Source organism: Carettochelys insculpta, chromosome 10, assembly GCF_033958435.1.
Source record: "Carettochelys insculpta isolate YL-2023 chromosome 10, ASM3395843v1, whole genome shotgun sequence".
Taxonomy (NCBI): domain Eukaryota; kingdom Metazoa; phylum Chordata; order Testudines; family Carettochelyidae; genus Carettochelys; species Carettochelys insculpta.
In genome coordinates, this window is record NC_134146.1 from 2,568,468 (window position 1) to 2,581,094 (window position 12,627).

A 12,627-nucleotide genomic window follows, 5' to 3' on the forward strand; every position below is an offset into this window, starting at 1 on the left:
TGACGCAGAGACCTGAGAGTATGAGCAGAGGAGACAGCCGCCCAGTGGAAGAGGACGCCATCACTCGCACACAGTCACACCGCAAGTCAGCGGTAGCGCCACACGTGGGGCCAGGCTCAGTGCCCTAACCTCTGGACCATGCTGTCACTTCACAGGGAAAGGCATTGGTCACAGAAATGGAATGTGCCAGTAATCCCTGGAGATCCTGCCCAGCCCAGATCAGTGACCTGGATGAGGGGGTGGATTGCACCCTCAGCAAATCTGGGGAGGACACTAAGCCAGGAGGACAGGTGGAGATGCTGGAGGGTAGGGATAGAGCCCAGAGTGACCTAGATAAATCAGAGGACTGGGGCAAAAAAAAATCATGAGGTTCAACAAGGAGAAGCGCAGAGTCCTGCGCTTGGGATTGAAGAATCACGAGCACTGTTACAGGCTGGGGACCAACTGGCTAAGTCGCAGTGCAGCAGAAAAGGACCTGGGGATTATAGTGGGTGAAAGGCTGGAGATGAGTCAACAGTGTGCCCTTGAAGCCAAAAAGGCTAATGGCATATTGGGGTTCATTAGGAGAAGCATTTCCATCAGATCTGGAGGAGTTACCATTCCCCTCTACTCGGCACTGGTGAGGCCTCATCTGGAGTATTGTGTCCAGTTCTGGGCCCCCGGGCACGTAAATGATGTGGATGCATTGGAGTGAGTCCAATGGAGGGCAATGAAAATGATTAGGGGCTGGAGCACATAACCCATGAGGAGAGGGTGAGGGGTTTGGGCTTATTTAGTTTGCAGAAGAGAAGACCGAGAGGTGATTCGATAGCAGCCTTCAGCTTCCTGAAGGGGGCACTAAAGGGGATGGAGAGAGGCTGGTCTCAATGGTGGCAGATGGCAGAATAAGGAGCAATGGTCTGAAGTTGCGGGGGGGAGGGTTCTAGGCTGGATATTAAGAAAAACTATTTCCCCAGGAGGGTGGTGAAGCACTGGAATGTGTTACCGAGTGAGGCGGTGGAATCTCCATCCCTAGAGGTTTTTAGTTGGGGTTGATCCTGCTTTAGGCAGGGGGCTGGACTTGATGACCTCCTGAGGTCCCTTCCAGCCCTAGGGTTCTACGACTCTCTGACTCGATGGGCTGCCTGCTTTCACACCAAGGCCGTGTGTGTGCTGGCAATTGGTGGCGCAGGACCAGTGCATAGCACCAGCTCCAGTCGCCTTGTCGTGGCTTCTCTTGGGCTGGCTGCGGCGGTAGGTTGGACTAGTCCAAATGCAGGTTTATACAAGGGGGCTGCCGCAATGCAGCTCCACCAGCAACTGGAACTGGGGCAAATCCCAGTTCAGGAAGACCAAAACGTGACACCCACCCGTTCTGAGGCACTGATGGTGAGGCCCTTGGCAGAGCTCAGGGTAAAACTGTCTGCAGCAGTGGTGCCCGCAGTCAGAGGGACACAATGCAGATACAAGTGATGGGGACACAACTGGGAGGGGGGCAGGGCTGTCTGGGAGGTGGGGAAAAAGGCAGTTTGCCTTTGCACCCCCTTTGAGAGCGCCCCCAAGTGAGTGGTATCTGGTGGCCGCACTGCCGCTCCCTGACCTTTTGGGTTGTTAATCGTTTCGCCAGGAGGAGTGAGAGAGTCACACCTGTGTGGTGGCCTGGCTAAGGCAGAGTGCTTCGGGGGTGGCCGGGGGGAGGGTATAAGAGCCCTGGCCTGTGAGTGGGGTGGCCAGGCATCTGCGTTTTGGTCAGAACTCCTGGTTGAAAAGAGATCCTGGTGGTGGTGTGGTGGGGCCAAAGCAGGCTCTCTGCCTGCCCTGGGTCCACATGGCTGCCAGGTGTCTCTGGTCCCTTAGCAGAGGGGCGATCGGGGAAGACCTGTGCGGTGCCCTGCCCCCAGCACTGGTTCCTATTGGCTGGGCTCTGCTTAGGGGTCATGCCACCAGGCTTAGGAGGATTGCAGATCCGGGGCAGGCGGGAGCCTGTCTCAGCCCCAGGGTGCCACTGACTGGGAGCCCCCTGTCTGGACTCTCAGTCCCCTGCCCACGCCATCCTGCTGGCCCAGCCCTGAGCCCTCTCCAGTGAGGGTGGGGGAGAGCAAGCAACAGAGGCAAGGAGATGGAGTGAGAGGGAGCAGGGCCTCAGGGCAGGTGTGGGGCTGTAGGGCAGAGGCAGGGCAGGGGCGTTTGGTTTTGTGGCATTAGAAATTTGGCAGCTCTGCCTGTAGGTTATGAGGTGGGGCTGGAGAAGAGGCGGCGTGATTCATTCTGTACTGCCTCAGCCCTTTCTCTCCTCGTTAAGGCTGATGTAATTAACCCAAGAAGAGGTTCCATAATGCTAACCTGCTCTCTGTAGCGTGAGGGCCCCCCCAGTGACCCGAGCACTGCTCCTGACTGGTGATGTCATAAGACTCCCACGGCAGAACAGCAGTCTTGCTAGAGACAGATGCCCTATTTATTATTCCATTAGTATTCCCTTCCTGTGCCAGTCCCCGTTAGCTGTAAGCCTCGCCTAGACTGCAGAGCAGGCAGCAGATCAGATAAAAAGTAACGATTTATCGAACATATTGGTAAACAGCCTAGATAAGATAACAACGCTCTTTGAAAATGCGGCAGCGGTTATAAGAACATATTCTGAACCAGCCACAATCAGCCTGGGGCATTCAGCTTTGTCTTTTTTTTTACATCTATGAACTCATCTTTCACAGGAGCAAGGAGACACATCTTGGCAGATATCGAGACACCAGCACCCACATGCGCAAGAAAACATCTAACCCTAGACTCAGGCAGGAACGTGTTAGTGTGTGGGGCGTTGCTGACAGACAGACAGGTACAAATTTGTGCTTAGACACCAGCTTCGTTCAGATGGCCTTTGTAAATGCTGTGTGTGTGGACAAAGGATGGTTTGGCGTGGGCACCCATAACAAGGGCTGCTGACATGCATGTACTCACACATATGTGGCTCACATGTGCGCACCCACATATATCTAAACTCCTACACACACAAGTCTGCCGATCACAAACCCATGAACTTAGACGCCTCATGGGTCAGATTTTCCATGGCTCTCAATTAATTTAGCTCTGTTGACGCTGTTCTGATTCACACCACCTGAAGAGCTGGCTCACATGCAGGTGAATTGCTCTTGAGACCAAAGTGTGTTGTATGGCAAACCAGATCTGCACCAATGCGGGGTTTAGCAGCTCTCCTAATTCCATCACTGAACTGTCGGATACTCTCAATGGGAGCGTGATGGATGGACTAGACCCAAAGGCCCCCTGCTGGAGACTTTGTGGTGCTGCCACACCGCGCCCCAGAAAAGAGCAGTAGAGAGGTCCTCCAAGCTGCCTAGAGTGGCCAGGTGAGACATAGCCAATCAGGGCCCAGCAGCCTAGCATAAAACGAGAAGCAGGTTTGGGGCAAGAGCAGTTCCTTGCAGGAGTTGGAGGAGAGGAGGTGATGTTCTGGATGCTGGTCCAGCAAAGACTCACTGTAGAGAAGGTAAGAGAGTAGAAGCACTTGGAGCTGCTGGGAGAGGTGAGCACACCCTGTTATAGGGTGGAAGAAGAGAAATCTGAGTATGCAGGACCAGGGGAGGTACTGAACATGCAAGACCCCTGGGATCTGGCTCAATTAACGGAGGGTCCTTGTTACGAGCGCTACCTGTGGAAACGAATACAATGTCCTTCCTTGGAAACAGGTAATGACATCTGGGAATTCTGTCTCAAAACCAGCCTCTTTCCTGTCAAACATATACTTCAATGCCCATGTCCTGGGGACATGCCACCCATAGGCCATTGGCTGAGCACCACACACATCCGTGGGCCATTGGCTTTTGCCTTATGTGGTAGAGGTTCATGCACTAAGCTCCAGAGGCCCCAGGTTTGATTCTGCCTGCCAACCACGGGGGTCTGTTGGTGTGACTTCTTCATCACCTTCCATGCTGCCTTTATGCCCGGAACACCCTCCGTGTATGGTGCCATAAGTCTGTAGGACTCCTCCATGAAATCTCTCCTGAACCCCCAACTTTGCAGCAATGGCTCCCAAAATACCAGCCACGGGAGAGCTACGTCACACACCAGCCACGGGAGAGCTGCTTTTATTTCTTTATGGTCAGAGTGCCTGAAGTGACTCAGTGAGACTGCTGTGTGCGTGTCGATGGCCCCAGCTTGCACTCTTCCTTCTCTTCACCCTGTTACCCTGCTCCCATGGTGCTGCACGTTTCAAGTGTTGTCACAGAGTCCGTGTCCACATTTGCTGATGTTAAGGGCCCTGCACCCGGTCCGGACTGGGGAGTTGGAGCTCTGCCGTGCTCCAGAGGGTAGTTTCCCTTCCTGCTTTTTCTGACCTGGGTTCAAAGTGCTGATCAGCTCCGCCAAGTCTCATGTGACTCATGGGGCTCAGTCCCTTCTGCTCTGCACTGATGCAACTCGTTCTTTGTCTTCACTCGCTGAAGACAGTCGGGTTCCTCCCGTGGATCTGAGAGGTAGATCACCCAAATGAATTCCCAAGCCCCACGCTAGAGGCATGCCTTTACTGGGCAGCAGGGCGATGGAGGCGCCAGGTAGCTTTAGTGCTTGTGTTGCTGCTGACTAGTCTGATACCAGCTCACGGAGTCAGGTGGAAGTTGTTGGGGGATTTTTCTCCCCCGTACAAATCAAGAATAACAGCAGCGCCCACGCCAGGTGGTTGCCATCAGTAATGCAGACCATCTCGGGCATAGTGTCTGGCTGCATTCCAGGTGTCTAGGAGCTCCACGGTGCAGCCAGGTTAATTGTGGATGACTTTGTGCACCGCCAGGGTTGGGTAATGGTCTCCCTCACTTCTGATCTGGTCTTCAGAACATGGCATGTGGGGATTTTGTCTCCAAGGCAAGCCACTTGACCCACAGGGGCCCGCTGGCCCTACAAACATGGCAATGCAGAGTGTGACGTTTTCTCTTCCTTCTCCCTAGGGATGTTTTAGGGTTTTAGATTTAAGCAGGTTCTTGGCATTTTGTTGGCGGTATAGCATGGTCCTCTCAACTTACTCCTAATACCTTACTTTGCCTCCGTCTATCCAGCTACAATAACATCATTTATTTCACTCATTCCATAAACACCAAGTCATTACTTTGGCGTAGCCTTTTTTCCAGGCTCTGGGAGGATATTGGACCGCTGTCTGTACCCAGCCATCTCTGTGTGGTGCCCCTCACATAGCCCTCCTGCCATTAGAATCTCACCCAGGACTGAATTCAGGCTGCGCTAATGTCTCCCCAGGCCTGACTTTTGTGCAGGCGAGGGGGAAGCAATTAGGGACATTTTTTCTTCTGGGACATTCACACTGGTGGTGGGGAAAAAACTTAATGGACTTGGACAGCTGCCAGAGTTATCCTGGGGGAATGTTTTATTTCTCCTTCATGTAGACACATTGTTGCTGAGCTTCCCCAGGCTAATGCTGTGTTCCCCTTTCCCCAAGAGGCTCTTGCCTTCTTTCATGCACACAGTGATTGGCAGGTGGGGAGCAGTGTCTATCAAGGGCACTAGAAAAATGTTTTTGCACCCCCCCCAAGGAGTTTGGGGAGCCAGGGAGAGGCTGAACCCAGGAAACATTAAAGGACCGGTCACACCTGAGACACTACCCAAGTGGGGGAAAGTTGTCCCCAGATTTCCTTTTGTGTGTGGCTGGGAGTCTGTGCCCCGCCCTTGCTCCCTGGTGCAGGATGCATTGAGTTAAATTGTGAGCGGAGATCGAGAACAGTGATCCTGGCTGCCATGCTTGCATCTGAAAGATTCAGGCACAATCTAATGAGCTCGTTAATTTCATTTCATTAACCAAACAGTGCTGTGGAGAACTGCAAATATTTAAAGAAGCCCAGCGGGGTCAGAAATGCATTTAATTAGTGTGGTCACGTGGCAGCGAGGATGGAAGAGAGTCCGTTGCTGTCAATGAATGCCCATGCTGATGTCTCCTTTAGTGTTAATCGGTTTCCCTGGGAGCAAAGTGGGTGAAACTCGGCTCTGTGTTAGGCATTCCCCTGACCTGCGCCAGCCTAGCATCCAAGAAGCTCACACTTGTCATTCCTCACACTACACTGTTACCATAGGGAGGTACTCAGGGGGCCTACTTGCTGGTCCCTGGGCAACACGTGTGTGTGTGTGTGTTGGGGAGGGGGTGCAAGCTCCAGTCCTGGAAGGGGAGGGGTTTGCACAGGAGGGCATCTAGCCCCTAGCACGGCCCAGACTGTGCGATTCTGCCCCTTCCTCCCACCCGCTCCAGGACTGCGGCAGTAGTGGGAGCGGCTAGGAACCCTGGGCCCTTTCAAATCACCAGGCCCCAAGGCAGTTGCCCCCCGCCACCCTCCTAGTCATTGGGCCTGGAAGTACGGCACACTCCCCAGTCTATAGGTAGGGAACCAAGGCAGAAAGAGGTTAAGTGACTTGACCAAGGGCTGTGTGGGCATCGTGGCCGGAGTAGGTTCTAAGGAATCGATAGAAAATCCCCAAGCCCAGAGAGACCCTTGGCTCCACAGCCTGACTGCGTGACAGGCACTGGATGTTGTGCTGCTTGGTGGGCGCAGTGCAGCGTGTGGAGAGAGGTGCCTACGTCTGTCTATGCTGCACGTGGAGAGGGAGAGACACCTGTGAAGAGGGAGCAGCCGGTGCTCGCCAGTGGGACTGGCGGCTGAGGTGGGGGAGTTGCGAGGGTGACCTCCCCCTCGTTGTGACCCAGTGCCTAGGCCACTGCCCCGGGTGAGGGCTCCAGCCAGCAGGCGAGAGGAGGTCTCTTCCTCGTGTAATCTCTCACACGTTTGGGCCCACGCATGAGAGAGCAGGTGCTCTGGTCAGGTGGTTAAACCCTCCCTCTGGCCCTGGGAGGTGGAAGGCCAGAGTCCGGTCCCCCAGCTCCAGGAACACTTTAATTATTTATCCAGCCTCAACAAAGGGGATGGAGGGCGTCCCACCACCACCACTATTCTTGTAACCCAGCAGTTTGGCTCTTAGGTGGAGAAATACCTGTCAGCTGCAGTTTGCAAATCACCCTGGGGTTTGTGTGGTCTTGTGGGGAGATGCCGAGGCTCAGGCGCTCGGGGTGTAGGGGCCGGGAGTAGTGCTTGCATGGGAAGCCATCAGCCCCTCCCCCCTCCCCGCTGTGAAGCACGGCCCGTGGTAGTGGTGCCAGTATCTTCTCAGTGAGGGGCTGAGTTGGGCCTTGCCTCCCCTTACCACAGGGACCTACCTTGCTCCTCCCTCAGGGACCCTTGGCTTCTGAGGGAAGCCTCAGACCCTCCAATTGCCCTGGTTTGTGCACTCTGGTGGGCAGGCAGGGACTTGGGCTGGGGGGCTGCTCTTGGGCCTCCTGACCCCCAACCAGGGCAAGTGGAGGGTAAGGGGCTCCCTACAGTGTCCTGGGCTCCATGATTGACTCTTAGCTTGACCCAGCTGCGGCTTCTGGCCTGGCCAGGGGGTAGGGCCCTGGGGGGAAGTAGGGGCAGAGCTTAATTTCTGGTGCACCCCCTTATACACAGGTTCTAGCACTCTAGGGGCCCCCAGTCTGGCCAGGGCCCCCAGTGGAGGCCGTATGGCTGTGCCACATCCCACCCCAGAAAGGGACAGTGGAGAGCTCCTCCAGGCCCCCTAGAACAGCTGCATGGCAACCAGCCAATCAGAGATGCTCCAGGGAGCAGCCAATCGGAGCCTGCAAGCTACTATAAGAAGGGCTGCAGGTCAGCAGGAGTTCAGTTCCCTGCTGGTGCTGGAGGAGAGTGGATGGTGTCCCAGGCTAGTGCAGGGGATTACAGGACCTTGGACAGAGCAGTCCTCACAGAGGCCGGGGAACACGAAGGGCTCAAGCAGGCTATGGGCGGGAGTGTCCTGGGGCCAGTGCAGAAGTGACCTGGACAATTGTAGCATCAGCATAGCGGCAGTCCACGAGGTCACTTTTAGCTAAGCTGTCTGTAGGGTCCCTGGGCTGGGACCTGGAACAGAGGTGGGCCTGGGCATGCCTCCCCAGCCACTGGCAAGTGGATTGGACTTTGCTCCACCCTGGAAGGAGAATTGAGCTCTCCTAGGCTACGTCTACACATGCACGCTACATCGAAATAGTCTATTTCAATGAATAACGTCTACACGTCCTCCAGGGCTGGCAACGTCGATGCTCAACTTCGACGTTGGACAGCACCACATCGAAATAGGCGCTGCGAGGGAACGTCTACACACCAAAGTAGCACACATCGAAATAAGGGTGCCAGGCACAGCTGCAGACAGGGTCACAGGGCGGACTCAACAGCAAGCCGCTCCCTTAAAGGGCCCCTCCCAGACACACTTGCACTAAACAGCACAAGATCCACAGAGCCGACAACTGGTTGCAGACCCTGTGCCTGCAGCATGAATCCCCAGCTGCAGCAGCAGCAGCCAGAAGCCCTGGGCTAAGGGCTGCTGCACACAATGACCATAGAGCCCCGCAGGGGCTGGAGAGAGAGCGTCTCTCAACCCCTCAGCTGATGGCCACCATGGCGGACCCCGCTATTTCGATGGTGCAGGACGCAGATCGTCTACACATGCCCTACTTCAACGTTCAACTTCGAAGTAGGGCGCTATTCCCATCCCCTCATGGGGTTAGCGACTTCGACATCTCGCCACCTAATGTCGATTTCAACTTTGAAATAGCGCCCAACACGTGTAGCTGTGACAGGCGCTATTTCGAAGTTGGCGCCGCTACATCGAAGTAGCATGCACACGTAGACATGGCCCTAGAGGCCCCGCTTGAGAAGTGGGAGCCAGACAGGCCCAGAGAAGAGCCCCTCTGGGGAAGCCCTCAGGACATGGCTGCAGGCCAGGGCTGGGAATGCTTGATGAGCAGGTTGATTGGCGAGAGCCCAGAAGGGGCTGAGAGAGGCCAGTGGAAGGGTAGCAGGTAAGGCCCCCTGTCGGATTGTTTCCCTGGAAGAGAAAAATCCAGTGTGTGACTTGGCTGGTGGGCTGAGTCACCAAGACCAACCACAGAGAGGGCCTGCTGGCACACACTGAGAGGGGGATGCTTGCGGGAGGTGAGTGTACCCCTAACACTGTGCTGCAGGCCAGGGCAGAGGGTTCCTAGCTGTAGGGTCCAGTGTGAATGGCTCTTAGCTAAGAGTCGGAGGGTGGACAAGAGTTATTGGGTAACAGCGGGAGAGAAAGTCCTTGAGAAAGCTGTGGGCAACTCAGTAAAACTCGTCTCTCCACCGTCTCCCCCTGCAGTGCTGGGAGCAAATATAACTTCCAAATAAGATGGCCTGAAGCCCAGTCACTGCAACAGGGCAGCGAATTCAGAGAGTTCAGTTCTCTAAGCAGCAGCTTTGAGTGCAGACATCTTTCTGAGTTATAACTGCTGAAGAGTTGTTGTGGTCAACGTAGGCCATGAATGCACGTTGAGAAGGTGAGGAGCCTGATAGCACTGCATTCACCCCCTCCTACCCACGCAGCTGTCGGTTCTGAATCGGGCTGGCCGTCGGAAGGGGCGAGGCGAAGGGTCACACCCCCATTGTGAAATACTAGCGAATTACTGTTTGGGTGTCCCCTTTCAGCAGAGCTGTCTGGCCTTCCGTGCAGCGTCCCAAGGTCGTTATGAGCGGAAGAAAGAGGGAGAGGAAGAGAGAGAATTAGTGTGGACGAGGGTCTGATTTCAATTTGCCTGCTGTGATCCAGTCTGTGCAAGAGCAGCGAGGCTGTGCCTGGGAGCCCTTGAATCAGTCCTGCATGGCTACGTCACTGCTGACAGTTACACGTAGAACCACAGAACATTACAGCTGGAAGGGAGCTCAAGAGGTCGTCCAGTCCAGTGCCCTGCCCTCAGGTGCCATCTAGATCACCCTGGTAGCTATTTATCCAGCCTGTTCCTAAATAGCTCCTGTGATGGAGATTCCACAACCTCCCTAGGCAATTTATTCCAGTGCTTAACCACCCCGACAGTGAGGACGTTTTTCCTAATGTCCAACCTAAACCTCCCTCGCTGCCGTTCAAGCCCATTGCTCCTCGTCCTGTCCTCAGAGGCCAGGGTGAACAATTTTTCTCCCTCTTCCCGGTAACACCCTTTTAGATGCTTGAAAGCCCTGCTTGTGCTGGATTGTATGACTGAGGGCTGGGTTCTCTCCCGCTCAGCCAGGTGGATCAGTGCATAGACATCCAGTGGTTTCTGTGGCCTTTCTCTTGGCAAAGGGGATTATACCATGGAGGGGCAGGGGATGCTCAGTCTGGCTCTACATAGGTTCAGCTGGAACTGACAGGCACCAGCCCAGCCCCAGAGGGCTGCAAGGGCCCTTCGGGGGAACCTGCACAGTGGCTATGCTGTGAACACTAGCAGGCAGGGGCAATAAAGACGAGCCAAGGGATGCACCGCACCCGCTCTCTGGTAGTTGGGCGGGAGGGGAAGTGGAGCTCCTTGCCTCCCCCTCCCCTTGGCTGGAGGAACGTCTGTTCGTCTGAGCATCGGTTGCTGTCAACACCTGCTGTTTGTTTGGTTACAATCTGTGCCTGCCTTTTTGTTCGCCTTTTGGAAGGGGATAATTGGGGCCAGATCCTCAGCTGGTGCCACCTTGTCTTCAGTGGCATGCAGGAATGCACAGGAGCTGAGAATCAGGCCCTTGGACTGATTTTTTTTTTTCCAACAGCTGGTAACAATGTCCTGGTTGGTCCTTTGAGGCATCCCTCCCACAGCAGGTAGATGGGGGCTCTCCCCAGGGGGCACATCCCCCTAACCTACCTGTAGAAGAAATGCCATGGGAGCCGGGCTGGGACTTCTTGCCTTTGGGCTCCTGCCCCATGTGGTTTTAAAACCCTTAGCACAGGCTGCCCCGAGAGCATTCCCTGCAGCTCACTCTCTGCCTTGGGAAGAGAGCGCAGGCTTGAACAAAGACTTGTGGAAGACGCCAGCCAGGCTGTGCAGCCACTGGTAGATTTTGCCAGGGGTGTGATGTGAACATCTTGGAGCTGTTCAGGCAGGTCCAAGACATCCCCATAACTTCCTTCTTCTGATCCAACACTCAATCGCACCCAAACCGTCACTTAAACACCAAGTCCCCTTAGAAGGAACGCTTCCTCTTGCACTGGGCAGAAAGGATTTGACGATATTTTGACAGCAGCATTCAGCTTCCTGAAGGGGGTTCTAACGAGGATGGAGAGAGGCTGTTCTCATTAGTGACAGACAGCAGAACAAGGAGCAATGGTCTGAAGTTAGGTAGAAAGGAGTAGGGTTGGCTATTAGGAAAAACTCCCTAGGAGGGTGGTGAAGCACTGGAATGTATTACTGAGAGAGGTGGTGGAATCTCCACCCCTAGAGGTTTTTAAGTCCTGGCTTGGCAAAGTCCTGGCTGGGATGATTTAGGGTTGGTCCTGCTTTGGGCAGGGGGCTGGACTCGCTGATCTCCTGAGGTTTCTTCCAACTATAAATTTCTGATTTTAATACCTGCCTTTGACATCAGTGTCTCCTGCAATGCTGTCTGCTCCATGCAAGCTGAGGGTGGAGATGATGGAGTGTGCTGGTTTCCCTGCCCAGTTGTTCACAATGACTGTGGTCAGAGACCCCAGAGAAACGCACTCAGATGTCACATTGCTTCACTTGCAAAAATGTACCCAGCTGCATATCTGTGGATGAAATCACAGAGCGTCATTGCGGTGGCTGGGGAGAGAGCTGTGCTTTTAGCTGCTTCTTCAGTGTGACAATGCCTGGGGGGATCACAGCCACTTTGCCAAGGTTTCACAGTTTAAAGTAACACCTCCCCGCAGCTTTCTGTCTCCCTAAAAAGCCAGTTCACACCAGGGACGTGAGAGATTGGTCAGTGACCTGGAAGTGCTTGTGATGGTGACTTGTGGAAAGTGCAGGAGAGAACAGAGACCTGCAACAAAGAGCTTTCAAATCCCAGTGAAGCCCTTTAGGATTTAGTTTGTTTCAAGAGAAAAGAACCAGGGCTAAGGGACACAGGAGTCCAAGAAGCCCCTGGAGCTGCAGTTATTTCCACCTAATCCCCATTAGCGCACACTGGCTACCTAGAGTAAGTGCTGCAGGTGGCTCACAGGGAGGTGCTTTCCAGTTCATGGGTGGTCTTGCAAATGACATCATCTGGCTCACGCTCTGAACTTCGGGCTCTGGCACCTCTGCTCCGTCCCCCTGCCGCTGCCCCTGCTTGTGCTGCAGCGATGGGTGTGGGGGTCTGGAGGAATCGCTGTCTGGTGGAAAGTGAAACAGATGGCTTTGGCATTTCCGCCCATGTTAGAGCTCAGGGTATGGCAACCGGGAAGGGAAAATAAAACATCTGGAGATAATTTGAGAGGAAGTTTTGCCAACGTGTCGTACAGCAGGATGGAAATGACAAAGACAAATTGGTGGATTTCAACAAAATTCAGAATAACAATTATATTTGTCTTCTGGGGTAGATCTGTTCCACGTTTCGTGAACCGAAAAGTCAAGATTCTTTCTCAGTTCCTTCTGCTGTCAGAATTGATGGTTTGAGGTCTCGGGATGCTTCAAGCCTCAGTAACTGCTCCCTGAATTGAGGTATTACAGATACCATGGCTTTTCTTAGCGTGTCCTTTACTTTTCTTCATTTTCCATGGTTTGGTGGTCACCTCCCTGGATGAACCTGCAGTTCTACCCAAAAAATAAATAGAAATCCTTAAAAAAAAAAAAATCCTAAC